The sequence below is a fragment of the Chiloscyllium plagiosum genome, chromosome 27, assembly GCF_004010195.1.
Source record: "Chiloscyllium plagiosum isolate BGI_BamShark_2017 chromosome 27, ASM401019v2, whole genome shotgun sequence".
NCBI classification, from domain to species: domain Eukaryota; kingdom Metazoa; phylum Chordata; class Chondrichthyes; order Orectolobiformes; family Hemiscylliidae; genus Chiloscyllium; species Chiloscyllium plagiosum.
The window spans coordinates 44,963,952-44,987,488 of NC_057736.1; the positions used below are offsets into that span (position 1 = coordinate 44,963,952).

A 23,537-nucleotide genomic window follows, 5' to 3' on the forward strand; every position below is an offset into this window, starting at 1 on the left:
GACCAGAGAACATAGTCTTAGATCAAAGGGACACCAATTTAAGACTGAGATGCAGAAGGATTTCTTCTCTGATGTTTGAGAATTTTTGGAATTCCTTGTTACAGAGAGTTGTGAGGGCAGAATCTTTGGGCATATTGAAGGCTGAGTTAGATTCTTGATCAGTAGGGAAATCCATGTTTACAGGGGAAAGGGCAGGAGAGTGGCTTGAGGAGTGTCAGATCAACCATGATTTTTTTGAATGGCTTAGCAGGCTCGAGGGGCCAAACAGCCTACTCCTGTACCTATTTCTTATGGTCTTAATTGAACAGGCCAGCCAAGTTTAGAGGTGGAAGGTGAGGATTTTAGCTATTGAACAGAGTTAGGGGTGAATTTGGATAATGTTATATATGTGGTAATAGGCATTCTTAGTGATGGCATGAATATATTCTTGAAACCTGATCTTGCTGTCAAATATGAGACTATGGTTGGAACATTCTAGTTCAGACTTTGACAGTTGCCAATCTGAGAGATTAAATCAATAACTTGGAAATGAATTATATGTTCAGGAGCAAAGATAATGGTTTTATTCTTTCTAATATTTAGGACTGCATAAAAATGGGAAATAGGAGGACAAATCCAACTGGTCGGTTACTCTCCGATCAGTTGACCCTCTAGTAGAGTGATGGAAGGTGTCATCAACAGTGCTATCAAACAACCTGCTCACTATTCTGCTAAGGTCAGTCAGTTCATTATCTCATTACAGCCTTGGTTCAAACATGGACAAAAGAGCTGAGTTCCACAGGTGAGCTGAGAATGACTGCCCTGAACAACAAGGCCACATTTGATAGTATGGCATCCAGGAACCTTTGCAAAAACTGGAGTCAGTGGGAATATGGGAAATCTCTTCACTGGTTGGAATCATACCTGTGGTTGCTGGAAGTCAGTCATCTCAGTTCAAGGATATCTCTGCAGAAGTTCCTTTGAGTAATATCCTTGGCCCAACCATCTTCAGCTGCTTCATCAATGATCTTCCCTCCATCAGGTCAGAAGTGGGATTTTTGCTGATGATTGCACTGTGTTCAGCACCATTCATGACTCAGATACTCAAACATTCCATGTCCAAACACAGTAAGACCTGGACAATGTCCAGACTTGATCTGAAAATTGGCAATTAGCATTTGCACTACATAAATGTCAGAAAATGGCCATCTCAAACAAAAGAAAATCTAACCATTATCCCTTAACATTTAGCAGCCTTATTCATGATTCCCTTCTCTGGACATCCTGGGGATTATTTGGAGACTGGCATCTGTAATGCTGAGAAAATCAGGAGAAGGCTGAGATGCATCATGCACTGAGCACTTCTGGCTGTAGATGCTAGCAAATGCTTCAGTTTTGTCCTTTGTGATAAACCCATTATTGAGGATGAGGACATTTTTGGAGCCTCCTCTTTCTGTTTGTAGTTTGATTCTCCATCACTATTAAATGGAATTGGGACACCATTCTATTCTCAGTTTCAAGCAACAGAGTAATTAGCATGAATGTGAAGATGGCCGTCAAAATGGCAACCTGCATGTGTGCAAATCTGCCCACTAACATCACTTACTGGCGGATAAGCCAGAATTAATTTTACCAATTTACCATATGGTACGTTGCCTCCCAGGTACACAGGTCAGGGATGTCTCGGATCAGCTGCAGAACATTCTGAAGGGGGAGGGTGAACAGCCAGTTGTCGCGGTGCATATAGACACCAATAATGTTGGTAAAAAACAGGATGCGGTCCTACAAGAAGTATTTAGGGAGTTAGGAGCCAAGTTAACAAGTAGGACCTCAGGATTGCTAACAGTGTCACATACTAGTCAGAGTAGAAATGAAAGGATAGGCAGGATGAATGCATGGCTTGAAAGATGGTGCAGGAGGGAGAGTTTCAGACTTCTGGGATATTGGGACTGGTTTTGGGGGAGGTGGGGCTATTACGTTTTGGACGGTCTACATCTGGGTCGGACTGGAACCAATGTCCTTAGGGGTGCTTTTGCTAACGCTGTTAGGGAGGGTTTAAAGTAATGTGGCAGGGGGATGGGAACCAAATGAGAAGATTAGTGGGCAGTAAGGAGGTAGTAACTAAAGCCTGTAACAAGCTAGATAGTAAAGTCAGCGTGACTAAGGAGAAGAGTAGGAAGGGAGCAGATGATGAATGCAAAGGGACTGGTGGTCTGAGGTGCATTTGTTTTAATGCAAGAAATGTAGCAGCTAAGGCAGATGAATTTAGGGCTTGGATTAGTACCTGGGATTATGATGTTATTGCTCTTACTGAGACTTGGTTGAGGGAAGGGCATGATTAGCAACTAAATATCCCAGGATATTGATGCTTCAGGCGAGATGGAGAAGGAGGTAAAAGGGGTGGAGGAGTTGCATTACTGGCCAGAGAGGATAGCACAGCTGTGCTGAAGGAAGGAACTATGGAAGATTCGAGCAGTGAGGCAATATGGACAGAGCTCAGAAATAGGAAGGGTGCGGTAACAATGTTGGGGGTGTACTACAGGCCTCCCAACAGTGAGTGTGAGCTAGAGGTACAAAAATGTAAACAGATTATGGAAAGATGTTGGGGAAACAGGATAGTGGTGATAGGAAATTTTAATTTTCCTAACATTGACTGGGATTCACTTAGTGTTAGAGGTCTTGATGGGGCAGAATTTGTAAGGAGCATCCAAGAGGATTTTCTAGAGCAGTATGTGAATAGTCCAACTTGGGGGGGAGCCATACTGGACCTGGTGTTGGGGAATGAGCCCGCTCAGGTGGTTGAAGTTTCAGTAAGGGATTACTTTGGGAATAGTGATCAGACTTCTGTAAGTTTTAGAATATTCATGGACAAAGACGAGAGTGGTCCTAAAGGAAGAGTGCTAAACTGGAGGAAGGCCAACTATAGCAAAATTCGGCAGGAGTTGGGGAATGTAGATTGGGAGAAGCCGTTTGAAGGTAAATCCATATTTGATATGTTGGAGGTTTTTAAAGAGAGGTTAATTAGAATGCAGGAGAGACATATTCCTGTGAAAATGAGGGATAGAAATGGCAAGATTAGGGAACCATGGATGACAGGTGAAATTGTGAGATTAACTAAGAGGAAAAAGGAAGCATTAGAAGGTTTAGGTGACTGAAGACACACAAAGTTTTGGAAGAATATTGGGAATGTAGGACCACTCTGAAATGAGGAATTAAGAGGGCTAAAAGGGGTCATGAGATATCTTTAGCAAACAGGGTTAAGGATACCTTTTATTTATATGTAAGGATCAAGAGGGTAACTGGAGGAACGGTTGGCCCACTCAAGGATAAAGGAGGAAAGTTATGCGTGGAGTCAGAGAAAATGGGTGAGATTCTTAACAAATACTTTGCATTGATATTCACTGAGGAGAGGGACATGATGCATGTTGAGGTGAGGGCTAGATGTTGATTACTCGAAGTCAAGTTGGCATAAGGAGGGAGGAAGTGCTGGGTATTCAAAGGTTGAAAAGTCCGGATGCAATCTATCCCAGATTACTGAGAGAAGCGAGAGAGAAAATAGCTGAGGGCTTGGGGGCTTAACAAATATCTTTGCAGCATCCTTGAATATGGGTGAGGTCACAAAGGACTGGAGAATTGCTAATGTTGTCCCCTTCTTTAAGATAGGTAGCAGAGATAATCCAGATAATTATTGACCGGTGAGCCTGACATCAGTGGTAGGGAACTGCTGGAGAAGATACTGAGGCATAGGATCTATTCCCATTTGGAAGAAAATGGGCTTATCAGTGATAGGCAACATGTTTTTGTGCAGGAAAGGTCATGTCTTGCAAACCTAATAGAATTCTTTGAACAGGTGACAAAGTTGATCGATGAGGGACAGGCATGGACTTTAGTAAGGTGTTTAATAAGGTTCCCCATGGTAGGCTGATGGAAAAAGTGAAGTTGCATGGGGTCCTGGGTGTTCTAGCTAGGTGTCTGGGCAACAGGAGACAGAGAGTAGCAGTGGAAGGGAGTTTCTCAATATGGAGAACTGTGACCAGTGGTGTTCCACAGGGATCTGTGCTGGGACTACTGTTGTTTGTGATATACATAAATGACTTGGAAGAAGGCATAGGTGGTCTGATTAGCAAGTTTGCAGATGACACTAAGATTGGTGGAGTAGCAGATAGTGAAAGGGGACTGTCACAGAATACAGCAGATTATAGATAGATTGGAGAGTTGGGCAGAGAAATGGCAGATGGAGTTCAATCTGGGCAAATGTGAGGTGGTGCATTTTGTTGATCCAATTCAAGAGTGAACTGTACAGTAATTGGAAATGTCCTGGCAAAAATTGATGGACAGAGATCTGAGTGTTCAGGTCCATTGTTCCCTGAAGCTGGCAACGCAGGTCAATAGAGTGGTTAAGAAGGCATACAGCATTCTTTACTTCATAGGACTGGGTATTGAGTACAAGGATTGTATAAGGCTTTGGTTCGGCCACGTTTGGAATACTGCACACAGTACTGGTCCCCACATTACCAAAAGAATGTGGATGCTTTGGAGAGAGTGCAGAGGAGGTTCACCAGGATGTTGCTTGGTTTGGACGGCGCTAGCTATAAAGAGAGGTTGAGTAGATTAGGATTATTTTCATTAGAAAGGCAGAGGTTGAGGGGCGACCTGATTGAGGTCTACAAAATCATGAGAGGTATAGACATGATGGATAGCAAGAAGCTTTTTCCCAGAATGGAGGAACTCAATTACCAGGGCTCAAGAATTCAAAGTGTGAGAGAAACTGTTTTGGGGAGATATGCATGAACAGTTCTTTACACAGAGGGTGCTGAGTGCCTGGAATGAGTTGCCACTGGAGGTGGTAGAGGCGAGCACGATAGCGTAATTTAAGATACATGAATGGGCAGGGTGCAGAGAGTTACAGACCCTTAGAAAATAGGTGACAGGTTTAGATACAGGATCTGGATCAGTGCAGGCTTGGACTGCTTAAAGGCCTGTTGCTGTGCTGCAATTTTTTGTTCTTTGTACACAATATCATTACATTTTTTGTATATTAATACATTACTCTGACTGTGCATGTGCAGATGGCCCTACTCAATTTAAATTTACAGGATCAGGGTAAAGTACAGAAATGATGACAAAGTAGTGCCAGCCATCGAGCTGCTGATTGTGGCTCCAAGCTGAATTTGGACTTTGGGGATGTGGCAATGAGGACTTAACTCAATTCACTGAATGCTTGAAGCCTGATTTATTAGATGCTCCTTCCAGGCAGCTACATATGTGGAGCCACAATGCATATATAACTGGTCAGATTCTTCCTTGGCACTCCTATATGAGGACTGCTGAGATGATCGAATCCATTGTAGCAACTTCCAGAGCAAAGGGGAGTGCTGGATCTGATACCTCCAAAGTTGAAGTCTTGGCTGAAAATGTGTTGCTGGAAAAGCGCAGCAGGTCAGGCAGCATCCAAGGAACAGGAGAATCGACGTTTCGGGCATAAGCCCTTCTTCAGGAATTCCTGAAGAAGGGCTTATGCCCGAAACGTCGATTCTCCTGTTCCTTGGATGCTGCCTGACCTGCTGCGCTTTTCCAGCAACACATTTTCAGCTCTGATCTCCAGCATCTGCAGTCCTCACTTTCTCCTCGAAGTTGAAGTCTTGGCCAAGGCTTGCTTTAGTTCCAAAATGGCCTGTGTGTGTTGCTCAGTCTACAGCCTTGGGCATCTTTCTTCAGAAGGCCTGACAGTGGGGAGACTTTAGTAGTAAAACCACCAAAATGATTCCATCAACATCCCAGTTATCCTTAAACAGGATTGAAGGGTTTTTGTATCACTTTGGGAGGGTCATTGAAATATTGCTTCAGTATGTTCTTTTTTTCCTCTATTCACTCCTGTAAGTTACTATAGTTCCTAAATAGGTAAGTTGCACTTTCAAGATCTGGTCATTCTTTCAGTTAACTTTGAGTCCTATTGAAGTGAGGAAGCCTAACAATTCACTGAGGCACTAGAGATGTTCTCCTCCCAAGCGTTTGTTTCAAAGAGAAAATTATCAACTTGGGTCATGAAAAACCGTCAAGCCCCTGCTCTAATCTCTGGTGGAAAGTAAAAAAAAGTTGTGAAACCGTTGAGGAAATGGGTCCAATCTTATTGGCCTTGAAATGTAACAGCAAATTTGTGTTGACATTGCTGTTTTAAAGAAATTGATGAAAATCTATTACTGATAACAAGACGGTTGGGTATTGGGTCTGTGGAGCTTGTTTAATCATGGTTTCAGGGCTAATTGCTACCGCAGGGGTAGTAAATGACGTGGTCTCATATAACTCCCAGTATTTGATTGTCAGTTGCAGGAGCCATTGGGTTTCCTAACTGGCCAAATTAGTGAGTTATTTATTGATATCATCAAGCACAATGCTTCCTGTTATGACAAGCTTGTTATTACCTTCCAAATTTCACTTTCTGCTTGTTTGGCAAACCTGTATAATTCCTATGGCTTTGGATCAGGGCCATTTGTGACCATTTCACCTATCATCCAATCACAGTTGTGCTTATTTGTGGCAAAGGCAGATATGTGCTTTCTGATAATTTCCTGTACCCTGGATCCTCAGACGTTTCCATTGGCTTAACACACATTTCCCTAGATTCATTTGGTCTACGCCGCAATGGAGACTTTAATCAGTGAATCTGCTACTTCGTCCATTTGCCAAATACAGCAATTCATTTGATCAGATTACTGTGAATCATCATGCCAGAGCCAAGAATGTGCTCTTGTTTAAATATACAAATATATAGCTGAGTGATAGCAAACCAAATCACCCAATCTAAATTCTAAGGGGTCAGCTTGAATCCTCTCAAAGTGGTCTGTGAAACCACTCAAAATGATAGCCTGCTTCTAATATGCCATGATAAACCTATATTCCTTTGGATGTATTAAGGGTGGTGTAGGAACCTCTGGTAGCCTATAAAAATTAGACAGGGCAGTCTCCTCCCTCATCTTCCACAGAGGTCATCCCACTTGGTGCTAACTTCCCATATCAGAAAGGCCTGACATTATCATGCGCTTGGACCTAGGTCTGGGAACTGGGAGTATAGAAAGTTGAGATTGTTCATCTCTATGTCTGGAGCCTTTAGGAATATGTGTTTGTCCTTGTTCTCAAATTCCTTCCAGTAATAAAGGTCCATACATCAGGCCTGGCTCCTGTTCTTCAAATGCTGGGAGGTGCTCAAAATTCTGTGGCTTGATGGCACAGATTGCTGCAGTTGTAACACTGGCCTTGCTTTCCGATGTTTCCATTTCCACCAGCATCTTGAATTTGATTCCACGCTCTACCTACAATGGACATTTATGAAAGGGGGTCTCCCAAACTTTATTGCTTTCTCATTCCCTGACCCATCCTTTACTTCTCTATTCCAGACCTTCGTTTTGAATTTGCGCTTTTTTTTACTTTTAACATCTCAATCTCTTGGAACTCTCTTTCCAGGCCCACACCATACACCTCAGTACCTAGTCTTCTATATGTGTGTGATCATTTGGATCAAAAGCCTCACGCTCATTTATTACTGTCAGTCAATTGTAAGATTAAAGTCTTAGTTGATTGAGTAGCGTTAGATGCCTGTAAGATATGTCAATCTAATTTGGCCTGTACATGCTGTTGAACTGTATCCATAAGCAACTAGCGAAGACCATTGGGTGCTCCACTTGTTCTTGCCCATGCTTGTTCATACCATCCACTGAGTTCTATTTGTTACTTATTACCACAGTCAATATAGCATCTCTCATCTCTCATACATTCCCTCCCCAGTATTCTGAGGATCAGGTGGAGCTGAATGAATAGCGAAGACTTAGACTCATTAACAGAAGGTTCTTCTCTTTGTCATTGAGCACAGCCAAAACCCTTTATTAACGTGTATTCAAAGAGATCATGGGCATCACCGAGGTTTTGAAGATTGGGGTATTTTTTGCATATCTTGAATAACTGTGTCACCTTGAATGGTGTGCTATATATTACTGGTCCTTGCCCTGCCTATGCCATGGGATGCCTTCGCTCCATGGTGACTGGTTTCAGAGGGGCAGATTCTGGAGGTGCCAAAAGCACTCAAATCTCATTCTGGGGGTGGGGGTCCCCGATTTGCCTCCATCCAAATCTCTGCTATCGAAATCATCACCACCCCACTCACCTTATTGTTGTCTGTTTGTATAGTTCCGAATGTGCATATCATACAATTCCAGGTTGATAGCTGCAATTTAAATTTGTCTATTTCATGCTTGTGCTATGTGTGATCAGTGATTTTATATCCATCTTCTTTGCCTACATTGTGGAGACTCTTTACTGCTGCTTGTAAATAAGCATATTTCTTTGTTACTGCTGCAATTTCTTAATTGCTGGGAAGTGTGAAAATAGATAAGTCCCCTGGGCCGAATGGGATTTATCCTAGGAGTCTCTGGGAAGCTAGGGAGGAAATTGCACAGCCTTTGGCTTTGAGTATTTATGTTGTCATTGTGTTCAGGAATAGTGCCAGAAGATTGGAAGATAGCAAATGTCCCCTTGTTCAAGAAGGGGAATAGAGACAACCCTGGTAATTGTAGACTAATGGGCAAGGTTTTGGAAAGTACTATAAGAGATAGAATTTATAATCATCCAGAAAGGAATAAGTTGATTAGAGATAGTCAACATATTTTGAGAAGGGTAGGTTGTGCTTCATAAACCTTATTGAATCCTTTGAGAAGGTGACCAAACAGGTGGATGAGGGTAAAGTGGGTTGATGTGGTGTATGTGGATTTCAGTAAAGCATTTGATAAAGTTCTCCATGGTAGGTCATTGCAGAAAATACAGAGGCATGGGACTGAGGGTTATTTAGTGCTTTGGATCAGAAATTGGCTAGCTGAAAGAAGACAAAGGGTGGTGGTTGATGGGAAATGTTCATCCTGAAGTTCAGTTACTAATGGTGTACCGCAAGGAGCTGTCTTGGGACCACTGCTGTTTGTCATTTTTATAAATGATCTGGATGAGGGCGTAGAAGGATGGGTTAGTAAATTTGCGGATGACCCTAAGGTTGGTGGAGTTGTGAACAGTGTGGAAGGATGTTGCAGATTACAAAGGGACGCAGATAAGCTGCAGAGTGGGGCTGAGAGGTGGCAAGCAGAGTTTAATGTGGAAAAGTGTGGGGTCATTCACTTTGAAAGGGGTAACAGGAACAACAGAGCACTGGGCTAATGTTAAGATTATTGGTAGTGTGAAGGAGCAGAGAGATCTCGTGTGTCCATGTGCATCCCTGAAAGTTGCCATGCAGGTTGATAGGTTTGTTAAGAAGGCGTACGGTGTGTTAGCTTTTATTGGTAGAGGGATTGGGTTTCAGAGCCAGGAGGCCATGTTGCAGCTGTGCAAAACTCTGGTGTGGCTGCACTTGGAATCTTGCGCACAGTTCTGGTCGCCGAATTATAGGAAAGATGTGTAAATATTGGAAAGGGTGCAGAGGAGATTTATCAGGATGTTACCTGGTATGGAGGGCAGGTCTTATGAGGAAAGGCTGAGGGACTTGAGGCAGTTTTTGTTAGGGAGAAGATGGTTGAGAGTTTACTTAATAGAGACATACAGGATGATCAGAAGGTTAGATAGGGTGGACAGTGAGAGCCTTTTTCCTCTGATGGTAATGGCTAGCATGAGGGGATAGCTTTAAATTGTGGGGTGATAGATACAGGACAGACATCAGAGTTGTATTCTTCACTCAGAGAGTAGTAAGGGCGTGGAACGCTTTGCCTGCAACAGAAGTAGACTCGCCAACTTTAAGAGCATTTAAATGGTCTTTGGATAAACGTATGAATGATAATAGAATAATGTAGGTTAGATAGGCTTCAGATTGGTGTCACAAATCGGCACAACATCAGGGACCGAAGGGCCTGTACTGTGCCATAATGTTCTGTGTTCTATGTTCACACTCGTGATAGTCTTTTCATATTCCTGACGGGCCTGTTCAAACTGTGCTTGAAATTGATTAATGTGCAACAGATTCATTTATTTTGTTCCTCATCTGATATTTGTCTATGAACTTAGTTACTTACTCTTTAGCAACTTCGAGCTCATGTTTTAATCTTGCATTTTCTTTTGCCTTCTCTCTAAATTCCTTCGTATTGCCTTGGCTTTATTGAGTTCAGAAGTGCATTTCACCTGTTCTTTTCTAGCCTTCTCACAATACATTTGTCCAATTGGTCCCAGATCCTTGAATACTTTATCAGTTTATTTGACTCACTTGGGCCATCTATGATTTAAGTACTCCCGGTGTACCTTCTCCCAGTCTGGGCACTCAGTTTTCAATATTTGCAGCTACTATTTTAAATTTAGTCAGAAGGTGACTGGGACTGTGGTCTGGTGGTTCCAATTTGCAGCAGGGAGATGTATTGTTACAACCTCTTTAAACCCTCCACAATAGTCTCTCCTCACTAAATTTAGTTAGGTCCCTCTGTGTCAATGCATAGAAGATATGCTTAACATTCTTCAAGGCTGATTTCTCGAGTTTTCCCTTGCCTGCTTACTCTATATATGTGGCTTTGTTCAGCACATCCAGACAACCTTGCCACCCAATGATGCCAAAATGTTGACCCCCTTACCTCCAAAGAATGTCAACTGACTTGGCAAACAAACACTCATACTTAAGTTTAGCACAACTTGGTACTTGTTAGTACTTAAAATATACAGGCGTTAAATTAATTCTTGATAACTTTGCATTTAGCTCATTATTCTTGCTTGTCACTTATCACAGTAAATCTCAAGACTCATGGCTTGGACTTAGATATTATTATGCAAGGTGAATTAGCTAGGTTCATTCTTTTGGGTCACATGCTTCTCTGAGTTCCAAACTCAGTCTTCCTTTCATGATGATCTTCCAGAATGTTTGATGATGTACCCCTGCACAAGATCCTTATGATTCTGAGATCACCCATCCAAGAATCATATAGTTAAGACACATCTGCTTCATTGTACTCTGATTAGTCCTTAATTTAGCCACCTTTGCATCCACAAGATCGACTAACACAGTCTGATTTTACTACTCCTTTCCACAGCAGACTGGTATTTAGTGAGATTGGCTTCTTTTCCAATGATGCTTTATAGCGGTTCTAGTTGTTCGCCATATGATTTCAAACATGCTAATTATGGGTATGAAAAATAAGTTGAACATGTACTGTAATTTTATTATTGTTCTAATTGTCATGATCCCGGCTGACGGTACATTGGAGAAGTCAGATCACAGAGTGAAACCTGTCCTGATAGACTAAGTTTGGTTATTCTGGTGGCCTGTCACTGCACATATTCACAAGAAGCTGGCCATTTACAGTTAACAAAGGAACATCAAATTTGAACTCAAAAGTACAACACATTATTTTATATTATACAAGAACTAGTGGAAATGGTATTATTACAAATATCAGAACTTAACCTGAATTTTTATCTTTTATAATCAACAAAAAGCTTGTAGATACTCAAAAGTCATCTTGTTTCCAACCTTTAAGTTCCTTGCTCAGTAAGCACAGCTGTATTTGTTAAATTTCTAACAAACCTATACATTTACTCGATTCTACTGCTTTAGTTAATTTGTCTTCATTAAACAAATTACTGATACAGCTGATTTATTAGTTAAATGGATTCTTTAAACTTCTCTTGTTCTGGAACCACTTAGGGCTTCTATTCTCCTGACCGTTTTGGAAAAAAAAAGCTACTGGTACCTTTTCTGTGCACACTATAATAATAGAATTCCTACAGTGTGGAAGCAAGCCATTCGGCCCATTGGTGTGTACACTGACCCTCCTGAAGAGTATCCCACCCAGGTGTATCTCCCTACCCAATTACCTGTAACCCTGCATTTCCCATGACTAATCTACCTAAGCTGCACATCCTTGCACACCATAGGCAATTTAGCATAGCCAATCCACTTGACCTGCACATCTGTGGATTGTGGGAGGAAACCAGAGCACCCAGAGGAAACCCATGCAGACACTGGGAGAATGTGCAAACTCCACACAATCAGTTGCCTGAGGCTGCAATTGAACATAGCGCTGTGAGGCAGGAGCGCTAACTATTGAGTCCTTACAGAAACCTACTTTGTATGGATTGTAGCAGACCTTCTGTATGACCCTGTGTCTCTGTCAAAAAAAAAATTCCTTCGTATCTCTTTTGACATGGCACTGTCTGGTCTTAGACAACAGTCCTTTTTTTCCCTCTCTATACTCTTTGTTTTCTAAAGCGCTGAGCTATTCCCTCAAACCTTGTCTTGAAACACAATTTAAATGCATATAAACACATTTCCAGTCACACCAACACCACTCTTAGTTTCACTTTTGAGCTCTAAGTCACTCCCACCTTCACTCATACAATATAGAAATACAAGTCTCTCACTTTGTTTATTTTAAGAAAAATAAAAGTTACTACACCTTAAGCAGATTGTAATATAAATTTAATGGTCTGTTTCGAGATTAACTCTAGCTATTGCATTTTTATTTTTGTTGATCTGTGTAAATTTACCTCTAAATCTCTGGCTTTCATTATTTCAAGCTTTTTACCATTTAAGTACTACCCACATCTAACCTTCCTTTGTGTAAAAGTGGATGACTTTCTCTTTAACTGTGATGAAATCCTCTTTCCACAGTTTTCCAATTCATTTAATCCTTTTTTTTTGTATTTTTGTATGCCTCCATCTCTACTACTTGGTGTATTACCAATTGTGCCATCAATAAAAAAAATAAAGAAGGCTGTACCTTGACTAAGGAAAATAATTTCCTGCTTTCAGGAATGTGTTTTCAAGATCTCCATGCCAGTTGTTATACCAGAACCCTTTACTTCTGTATGTTTTTGTTGACTTGGGCAGTTGCTGCATTTCATAGAACTCAATCATGTTTGATTGTAGCAGTAGTTCATGTGGATATTGTTAACTGAACACTAGATGGCCCCCTAACAGGAGTTGATACATTGTAGCAAAATGCAGCTCGATATTATCAATTCAAGCTCCTGTTTAGTCAGGTATAACAAATCAAAGCTCTTCTGTTCCGTGTTGAAATTTTGATGTTTGCAAATGAAGTTAATGATAATTGGTCAGGTGGATCCTGGAGGGCTACTGAAGCATGAGCAAACTTGAGAAAAGTCTTTTGAAGACATAAATCTGGTGGAAGTAGCTGCCACTTGTTACTTTCATTGTCATATTGTCTTACACTATTGTGATGCTGCAGATGGCATTGGCATTGGCATAAGGGCATAACACAATCCCATGGACCATTTTCTAGCAAATCCAACATAACTAAGTGAAAACTGCATGTTACTATCAGCCCTGACTGTATCTTCCTTGCTGGTCTGAATCATATATTTTCTTCAATAGATGACATTTGGGATTTCAAATGTGCAATGGATCAGCAATTGCAAACATTGGTTTAGTTGAGAGTGTTTACAGAATACCTTAATTGTTGATGATTCCTTCCTTCGAATATAAGACCATAAGACATAGGAGCAGAAATTAGGCCACTTGATTTGCCATCGAGTCTGCTTTGCCATTCAATCATGGCTTGTAGATTTTTCAACTTAATTTCCTACTTTCTCCCTATAATCTTTGATCCCTTTGGCAATCAAGAACTTATTTATCTGTGTTTTAAATATACTCAATAACCTGGCCTCCATAGCTTTTCTGTGGCAATGAATTTCACAGATTCACCACTCCTATCTCATTCGAAAATATATTCTCTTTACTGTAAGGCTGTGCCCTTGAGTCCTCATCTCTCTGGCTAGTGGAAACATCTTCCCAATGTCCACTTTGTTCAGGCCATTCAGTATTCTGAAAGTTTCAATCAGATCTTCCCTCATCCTTCTAAACTCCATCAAGTATAGTCCCAGAGTCCTCAAACATTCCTCATACATTAAGCTTTTCATTACTGGAATCATTCTCATGAACTTCCTCTGGACCTGCTTCAGGACGACTATTGCTTTCCTGAGGGGGGCCCAAAATTGCTCACAATACTCTAAATATGGTCTGACCAGAACCTTCTAAAGCCTCAGAAGTAGATGAATGACAATATTGTATTTGCCTTCCTAACTATCGACGCAACCTGCAAGTTTACTTTAAGAGAAACCTCGACTAGGACTCCCAAGTCCCTTTGCACTTCAGATTTCTGACGTTTCTTCCCATTTATAAAATTGTCCATGCCTCTATTACTCGTACCAAAATGCATGACCTCACAGTTTCCCACATTGTGTTTTATCTGCCACTTCTTTGCCTACTTTCCTAAACTGTCTAAATCTTTCTGCAGCCTTCCCGTCTTCATAATACTACCTGCCCTTCCACCTATCATCGTATCATCTGCAAACTTAGCCAGAATGCCCTCAGTTCCTTTATCCAGATTATTAATGTATAAAGTGAAATGTGATCATCCAGTACAAAGACACTTCAAATGAGATTTTCCTGTCTGAATTCAATCTTTGACATTAGGGATGTCAATCCACAAATATATTCAATGTCCAGGACTAAGCATTTGTTAATGTCTTCCTGAGAATGTATTATGCTTTGAAGGGTTTGGATGGTATAGATTGTTTCACCCACAACCCCACTCACTTGCACCACCTTTCCCCCAACCATGAAAGGGTGATTTATTTCATTCTTAAACCTCCACCTTGGGGATTTATCTCAGTTAATTGTGCAACAGTTCCAGCCAGTTGAAAGTGGTAAAAATCATATCTTAAAACATGAAAGGGTAAAAATACATACACAGTTCCTCTCAGCCTCTAATATCTTCTTATTTCACAGATTGTTTATTCACAAATCGTTGCTCTATCAGCAGAATTTTCTCAAAATAATTATTAAAAAGACCAACACACTGGCTAGAAATTTTGTCGGTGGACAGACCTGAAATTGGGGATGACCCCATTTTTGCAGGAAGTGGGAACTGGTGCTATATCCTATTATAAATTGGCTGGTAGAGTGTTGCTATCCCAACGAACGATGGCTACTTCCCTGACATGCTTCTGGTCAATCACAGAAAGATCGTTGTCACCAGATTAGTAGCCATTGCTGTAACTTCACCTTGAAGGTGGGTATACTCTCCCTCAGTCAGTAGTTGAGGCTTGGGTACCAAGGCCAGGTAGGCTCTTTTGAAGGATGTTGGTGGTGTGATGTTAATGAGGGCAACAGTACCATTATGGGCAGGGATGGCCAATACTGTTGCATGTCTGCCTCGTTGGGACAAAGAGCACTGGTGAAGGAGATTTCTCCCCTAGCCGCTCCTTTATTGGGTTCTTTTAGAATGATAACAGTGCTTACTTAGTGATATTCCCATGTGGAAAATTCAACTCTTCACTACTGATAAATGTCTTTCAGAGGCAAAGAAGGACTCCTAACTTGTCAACCCCAGTCTTTCATATGTTATTTATTAGATTCCACCATCTCCCAGACCTTTTTGGTTCCAACCACAACTTGCATTCCTAACCACTAATACTATTTCTTTCCCGAGCAACAGGCTGAATATGATTTATTGAGATTTTGGTGTCATACTTGATCTTAAAATGAGTGAAGATCACATCGCAGTCATCATGAGGACCATATCTGTAACTTTGTCCAACTTCACCCATTTCAGTTTTTCTGTGATTAAGTCATTACCCACATCTTTGTTACTTCCAGACTTAATTTTTCCTAGTCAGCATTCATAACTCTGTAACTTCCTGCAGGCCAACAGATCTCAGATTTTAATTGTTTCACCATTTGTAGCTGTGCATTCAGCTGCTGAGATCCTAATCTCAAATTCTCTCCCTGAAAAGCTTGTCTTCAGTACTTCCTTGTTCTCCTTAAGGTACTCCTTAAGACCTACCTTTTTGACCTAGCCATCTGTCCTCATGTCAGTCTGCATTACTTGATGTCAAATTTTGTTGGATAATATTGTTGTGAATTGGAGTGTCTTATTACATTGCAACAGCTTTCAACAAATGCAAGTTATTGATTGTATCAATGAAATGATTCAACCTTTTATACCACATCAAAAGCATTGCCGTTGTCTACACACCTATCACTTCTTTGAAATAATCAATCAAGTTGGTCAGACATGATCACCCCTGAAAAGCATGCTGACTGTTCTTGGTTAAACTCTGCCATTCCAAATGCAGATTTAATTTGTACCTCAGAATTGCTTCAAATAGTTACCCCACCACTGAAGGTAAACTGACTGACCTGTAGTTTCCTGGTTTATCCTTTGCTCCGTTCTTGAATAATGGTACACATTGGCAGTCATCCGGTCCTCCAGCACCTCTCCTGTGGCCACAGAGGAATTGAAAATTATTGCATGCGTCCTTGCTATTTCCTTCCTTGACTCAGTCAACAAGCTGGGATACACCTCATCCAGCCTTGGAGATTTATCAACTTTTAAGCCTGGTGGACCTCTTTTCTGTCAATGCTAATTTATTTAATTGTATCACAAATCTTCTCTTTGGTTTCTATGCCCGTACTGTCCCTTTCACTAGTGTACGCCACCAAAGTTTCACTTAGAACTCTCCCTACGTCCTCTGGATCAATGCACAAATTACTGTGTGGTCCTTAAAGGGCCCTAAACTTTACTTTGTTGTCCTGCAATGTACCTGTAAAACAGCCAAAGATGTTCCTTTGTCTTACCTGCTAGTATCAGTTAATGTTTCCTGTTAACTCCTGAATCTCATCTTCAAATTTCTTCTTGCACATTCTATGCCCTTCTATTCTTTATTAATTCCTTGGAATTTGCCATAAGCCTCCCTTTTTCTGTTACTCTAATGCTGTATATCCCTTCATATCCAACATCCACAGAATTTGATGGTCCTACCTCTTTTCTTTGTTGTAATATATTGGCTCCTGAGCTCGGGTAGTCTTGGGCCAAACATGGACAAAGAGCTGAATTGCAGAGGTGAATTGAGGGTGACAATTATTTCAGATTTGTCATCAGGATGAATTACAGGAAATGTAATGGAAAACTTTCAGCTGGTTCAAGTGCAATCATCCCAGCCCCAGGACATCACTGTAGAAGTTTCTCAAGCTCCAGCCATCTCCAGCTGCTTCAGGTCAGAAGTGGGGATGGTCGCTGAACATTGGTGACTCCTTAAATCCTGAAGCTGACCATGTGAACATGTAGCAATGTAGGGACAACAGCTAGATTTTGGCTAACAATTGGCAAGTGCCAATTTCATGATCATTTTGGCCTCTGCACCATATGTGCCAGGCAGTGACTATTTTTGACAATGCAATATATAACATTGCTGTTTGATGTTCGATGATGTTACCATTGCTGAATCCTCATTGTCAACTTTCTGACGGTTACCATTGACTAGCTGTATAAATACTGTGACTACAAAAGCATGCACAATGTTGGAATTCTAAAGCATGTGGCTCCCTTCTTGACTCCCCAATACCTCTCTAATATCTACAAGTTACAAGTTAGGAGGGTGATAGCATAGTCTATAGTGGCTTTGATTGTTGCAGCTCCAATAACAGCCAAAATCTTGACCGTAAGACACAAGAAATAGTGCGAGTATGATATTTGATCCCTTGAGCCTTCTCTGCCATTCAATAGGATCTTGGCTGATGTGACATGCCTCTTATCCACTTTTTTGCCCTTTTTCCGTCACCCTCGACTCTTCTACTGATCAAGGATCTATCTACCTGAGCCCTAAATATACTCAAGGACACCCCTTTGTGGCAAGAAGTTCCAAAACCATTCATAATCCTCTGAGAGAAGAAATTCTTCCTCACTTCAGTCATAAATTGGTGTCCCTTTATTCTGAGACTATGTCCTCTTGTCCTAGACTGTATCATGATGGGGAGTATCCTCTCGGCATTTACCCTATCAAGCCTCTTAAGAATCATGTATGTCTCCATGGGATCACCTCTCATTCTTATAAACTTCAGTGTCCAAACCACTTTAACTTTTGTTAACAAGACAATCCCTCAATGCTGGGATCAGCCTAGTGAGCCATCCCTAAAATGCTTCCAATTAAATTACATCTTTTTTTAAATAAGGGGACCAAAACTACTCACAGTATTCCAGGTGTGGTTTCACCAGCATGAATACAATTGCAATAAGACTTCCCCACTCTTACATTCCAACCTCCTTGAAATAAGGACCAACATTCCATTAGCCTGTCCATTGCAGTGGACAGCTGGAACTGACAACCGGAAGCGGCAGAGACAAACCACTATAAATGTCGGAGGAAACATCACAGAAGCACTTCACAGGAGGCTCCCAAGCACTGAGGATGTCACCTAGACAGGGGCCGAAATGTCTGCAACACAAATTCCCAGCTCGGCGAACAGAACCACAACATTCCATTAGCCTTCCTGTTTACCTGCTGCATCTGTGTGCTAACGTTTTGTTTCATGCATAAGTACACCCAGGTCATTTTGTTTAGCAGCTTTCTGCAATTTTTCTCCATGTAAATTATACTTTTTTTAAAATTCTGCCTTCCGAAATGAACAACTTCATATTTTCTGACATTATGCTCCAATTGCCGACTTTTTACCTACTTGTGGTCTCACCAGTGTCTTGTACATGTGCAACATGACATCCCAACTCCTATGCTTAATGCTCTGACCAGTGTAGGCAAGCAAGCCAAACACCTTTTTTGCCACTGTGTCTTCTTGTGACCCAGTTTCAAGGAATTATGTACAAGTAGCCCCCGGTTTCTGTTTGACAACTGTCCAGAAAGATCCAGAGGTGTAGGTACGGGTGAATTCAGTTTAGGAAATCTGATTAGCATGGATGAGTTGAAATGAAGGGTCTGTTTCTGTATTGTATGATTTATGACTATCACTTAATACTTAACCTATCGGTATTCTTCTGTAAATTGTTTGTATCCCTCTCACACCTTTCCTTTCCACCTACTTTTGTGTCATCTATACATTTGGCTACAATGCATTTACATTATTTCTCCAAGTCATTCATAGATCTTGTAAACATTTATGGTCCCAGCACTGATCCCCGTGGAACCCCACTGATTACAGGTTGTCATCTTAAAAAAGTGTCCTTTATTCCCATTTGCTGTTTGCTATCCATTAGCTGATTCCCTATCAATGCCAATAACCTAGCTCCAACACTGTGGGTTCTTACTGTGTGAAATAACCTTTTATGAGGTACCTGGTTGAATGTCTTCTGGAAGTCCAAATACATCACACTTACTGATCCCCCATATCCTCTCTGGTTGAGATTTCCTTGAAAATCTCTAATAAATTAATCAGACATGATTTTCCTTTCATGAAGCCCAGTTGACTCTGTGATTAGTTTATGATTTTCCAAATGTTCTGCTATTACTTCCTTAATAATTGATTCCAACATTTTTCCAACAATAGGTGTTAGGCTAATTGATATAGAGAGTCATAGTCATATATTTATCTCTTTTTGCCTTCCTCCCTTTTTGAATAGGATGGTCACATTGGCAGTCTTCCAATCAACTGGTAGTTCTGCAGAATCCTGGAATTTTTGGAAGATTGCCACCAATGCATCCACGATCTCTGTCACTGCCTCTTTTAGGATCCTAGTATACAAGTCATCAAAACCAGAGGACTTATTTATCTTTGTCCCATTAGTTTTTTTAATACTACTTCTCTAGTGATATTGTTATTTAATCCCCACCCTGAATTCTATAGTATTAATGGGATGTTCAAAATATCTTCCATTGTAAAGACTGATGTAAATATCTGCTTAACTCCTCTGCCATTTCCTTGTTCCCCATAATTATCTCCCCAAATTCATTTTCTAAATGGCCTATGTTCTCTTTAACATCTCCTGTCATTTATTTTTTAAATTTAAAGAAGCCAAAATGTTTGGCACTCCATTTTGATTGGCACATTATCCTCATTCACTCCCTTCGCCTACCATGCATAGCAGCAGCAATATTTATCATTTACAAGATGCACTTCAGTAACTCTCATAAACTCCTTCGTCATCTATAACATCTAGAATGATGGAAACCATAGAGGTATGGAAGCATTTTCATTTGCAAGTTCCCTTTGGCAAGTAGCACATCATCCTTACTTGGAACTTTATTTCTGTTATGTCATTGCTGCTGTGTCAAAATCCTGGTACACTGATGGGTACTGTGGGTGTCCTTACACCTCAAAGGCTGCAGCAGTTCTAAAAGGCAGCATATCACCTCTTCCTCCGGAGTAATTCGGGATGCCCAATAAATTGCTGGCATAGTTAGTGACATCCTCATCCTATGGATGAATTATTAAAAAATTGATAGGATAAAACTAAAATGAGATGCTTCGAGATCAATTAAAATAATTTGTGAATTTCTCTAAGTCTGTTATGAATGGCCTCCATCCATAATGAATGCTAATTAGGCTAGTACAGTCAGGTGGATTGCTATACTGGTAGTTCATACTCTTGCCCATTTATACTTATGAACTGCAATCAACATTGTAGAATAGGTATGAGCCCAATTTGTATATTTATGCAGCTTTCTGTCTATTCCAGGCAGTTGTGCTGCTCACCCATTTACAGGCTGGTGGCTCTTGGGGCTTAATGGAACAGCTAATCTGCTTCCCTCATTTTCAATTGGTGGGCACCTATTTTTCAGGTAAGAAGCAAGTGTCTGACAGTTGTAAACCTCCCTCTTGTGGCTCTTCTAACATTATAAGCTGAAAACAGACTATGTTTCTAGGTACAGAGAATGTTGTTATATGAATCACTAATATGGTGTAAACATGTCTTAGAACAACTGTTTTATGGACAAATTCTTTCAAAGGAGCAATATTTTGAAGACTTAAAAATGTTTACATTGTGAAATATGTATAAGTATTTTAGCCAAAAGATGAATAATAAATACATTTGAAAGTAGATTTAGCAGCTATTTTTAATTATCATATTAGCATTTAAATGTGCTTGCAAGGTCTAAAGTGACAATAATTGGATGCAGTTTTTGTGGGTCAGTTGACAGCATATAGTCTACATGCAGTCCCATTGAAGGTATGAAGTGTATTGACTAAGATACTATGGTATGTTTCTTCATGACTTAGGGGACTAAGTTAGGGAGTGCAGAGGCTCTTGATTAGAGGACTGGAAATCCTAGTGGAAGTGGTACATAGGAGAAATAACACCTTGTAACCAGAACAGATGAGTAGCACGACTTGCTCTTCTACCCCTGTCTTCTGGAGCAGCTTCTCGTTCTTTCTGACAGAACAGAAATCCCGTGTGGCAACATTCAAGCATTGACGTTATCTTGGTGAATTCTGTAAGATGCCCAAATGGGGAAGAGGCAGATAATACTGATGAACTCAGGTATTTGCTGAAGAACATTGATGGAGTTGAGATAAACTGTCTCCCTTCACAGAGAGGCTTCAGATGTGTTTCAAAATCTTGTTCAAGTGAACAGTAGAATGTAATGTACCTTTAAGTAAATGCAACTTTTCTTGGAGCAGTTTGTTTATTCCCAGTCAACTAGCAAGTTTATAGGATTGCATATTTGGTCAAGTTCCAGCAATCAAAATGCCTTCCAAATGAAAGTTTTGGAATAAGGGCTAGCAGATTTAAAGAAGAGATGAAGAGAAATTACTTTTCTCAAAGGGTCATGAATCTGTGGAATTCATTACCCCAGGGTGTGATGGATACTGGTACATTGAGTACATTTAAGGAGGAGATGGACAGATTTTTCATTGGCAGTGTGAGATGATGATTATACAGAGCAGGCAGCAAAGTTGAGTTGAGGCTGAGATGAGATCAACCGTGATGATATCAAATGACAGAGCAGGCTCTAGGGGTTAAATTGCATATTCCTGCTCCTAGTTCTTATGTTTGTATGAGTGCTAGCAGGACATGTAAGCACCAACCATCTTTGCCATGTATTTGTAGCACAAGTTTCAACTTCTTTACCAAAGTAGTGAGTTGTGCTTATCATGGGCTAACTGGCTACATGGTAAGCTCTCTTGCATTTAATATCAAGTAACCTTGACTTTTATGCATTCAACGCTCGTAGAATATTAGCATGGAGTGTAATTTTAAAAACTATGGATGAATTGTCAGAGATATTTTGCATTATATAAGCAAAAAATGAAAACAAAACTTGCCAAGCTGAGCACCAAGATTTATGCTATTTTCGTCTGAGTTTTGACATTCAGAGAAAGTTTAGAAAAACACAGTAAATAATCAAGTAAAGGTCCAACATTTATCGTGGAAAAGCTGAGGAATGAGGAGGGGATGTTAACCAAGATACCTTCCATTGGATGTTCTGTGTTAAAGGAATTTGTGTCTTTTACATCACAAGAACTGGAATGACAGTGCATTATATCCAGGTTATGGTTATGCAGAATTTTAAAGATAACTGAAAAAAAAGAATAGAAATCATACTCTGTCATATTAGAGCGATTCATGTGGGCGGAATAGAATAGTCACTATTGGTTTAGTGTGACTTTCTTTCTAAAACTTCTAGAAGAAATAGTTCAACACAATTTTGTGTACTTTGGACCCACCATAGTGGCAAGTAAAAAGGATGGCTATCAGTAGGATGAAGAATTGTGGGTCTAGCTTATCCCTGCTTTTGTTCAGTCATTTGCAGGCTTTCATGAATTAAATACTCAAAGGAACAACGTTTGCTAAATTTTCATAAAATTGCTTAGACTTTGTATTTAATTTCTCCCCTCTCTCACCTCATGCATACTAAACATCTGAAAAACAAGCCAGTCACATTTGTATTACTTTCTCAAAATAAACAAAATTTAAGACATGAGATCCTTAGAAGCCTTGGATACAGCAATTGCTGATCTACAAGAAGTTCTGGGAGGAATAACCAAAGGAATGGGTTAAGAGGAGGAGCATACAAAGGTTTGAATGGGAAGATGTTCATATCAAGTGAGAACCCTGGCATAGACAACTTTTGCCAAATAGCATGTTTCTGTTCCAAAGGAGGTGGGCAGTAGAATGGACTCTGGATGTGATTGTTATGTTGGTCCTGTAGTAAAACCGATCATGTAAGGCATTTGGTATCTGAGAGAGTTGGTTGACAATACAAAATGAGTTCTGTCCATCAGGACATAAAGACGTGTTCCTGGAGGAGGGAAGCACTATTCAGGAATGTGCATTCAAATTGTTCATATCTCTAAGTTCTGTCCCAGAATTCTTTTAGTAGCAGTAATATATGCTTATTCAAGTATAAATGAGGTCCTATCGAAGACTGTCAAGTATCTCAGCTGTAATATATTAGCTATTAAGTACTCTGTAATAAAGGTATTCTGTCTATCAAAACTAAATCTTCTGTGAAGACTTTGTGTGTGCATCCTTTCCATTTACTATCAGTAATGTAGACTAATACCAAGAAAAAGGATTTATTATAGGTAATCTATCAAAGTCATCCCAGATGGTTCTGGTGGGTAAATCTACACAAGTTGCATGCTGGCAATGTTGATGTCTGAAAATATAACAATAATTAGCTGAACTTCATAACAATGACAAGATACTAAAGCGAAGTACTGGAGATACTGAAAATCTGGAATAAAAACAGAAAATGCTGGAAATGCTTAGCAGATCTGGTAGCATCTGTGTAGACTCAAGAAAGAGTTATCAAGTAAGGAAACACTTACCACACTGCTGTGGTTCTGTTCG

The 23,537-nt window shown here is 40.3% G+C and overlaps 1 protein-coding gene across 6 annotated transcripts in view; it reads left to right on the top strand.

Annotated features, from left to right (window-relative positions):
• The window catches only part of LOC122563754 (adhesion G protein-coupled receptor B2-like), a 776,300-nt gene that overhangs the window by 131,214 nt on the left and 621,549 nt on the right, over positions 1-23,537 (top strand). The window lies entirely within an intron of this gene.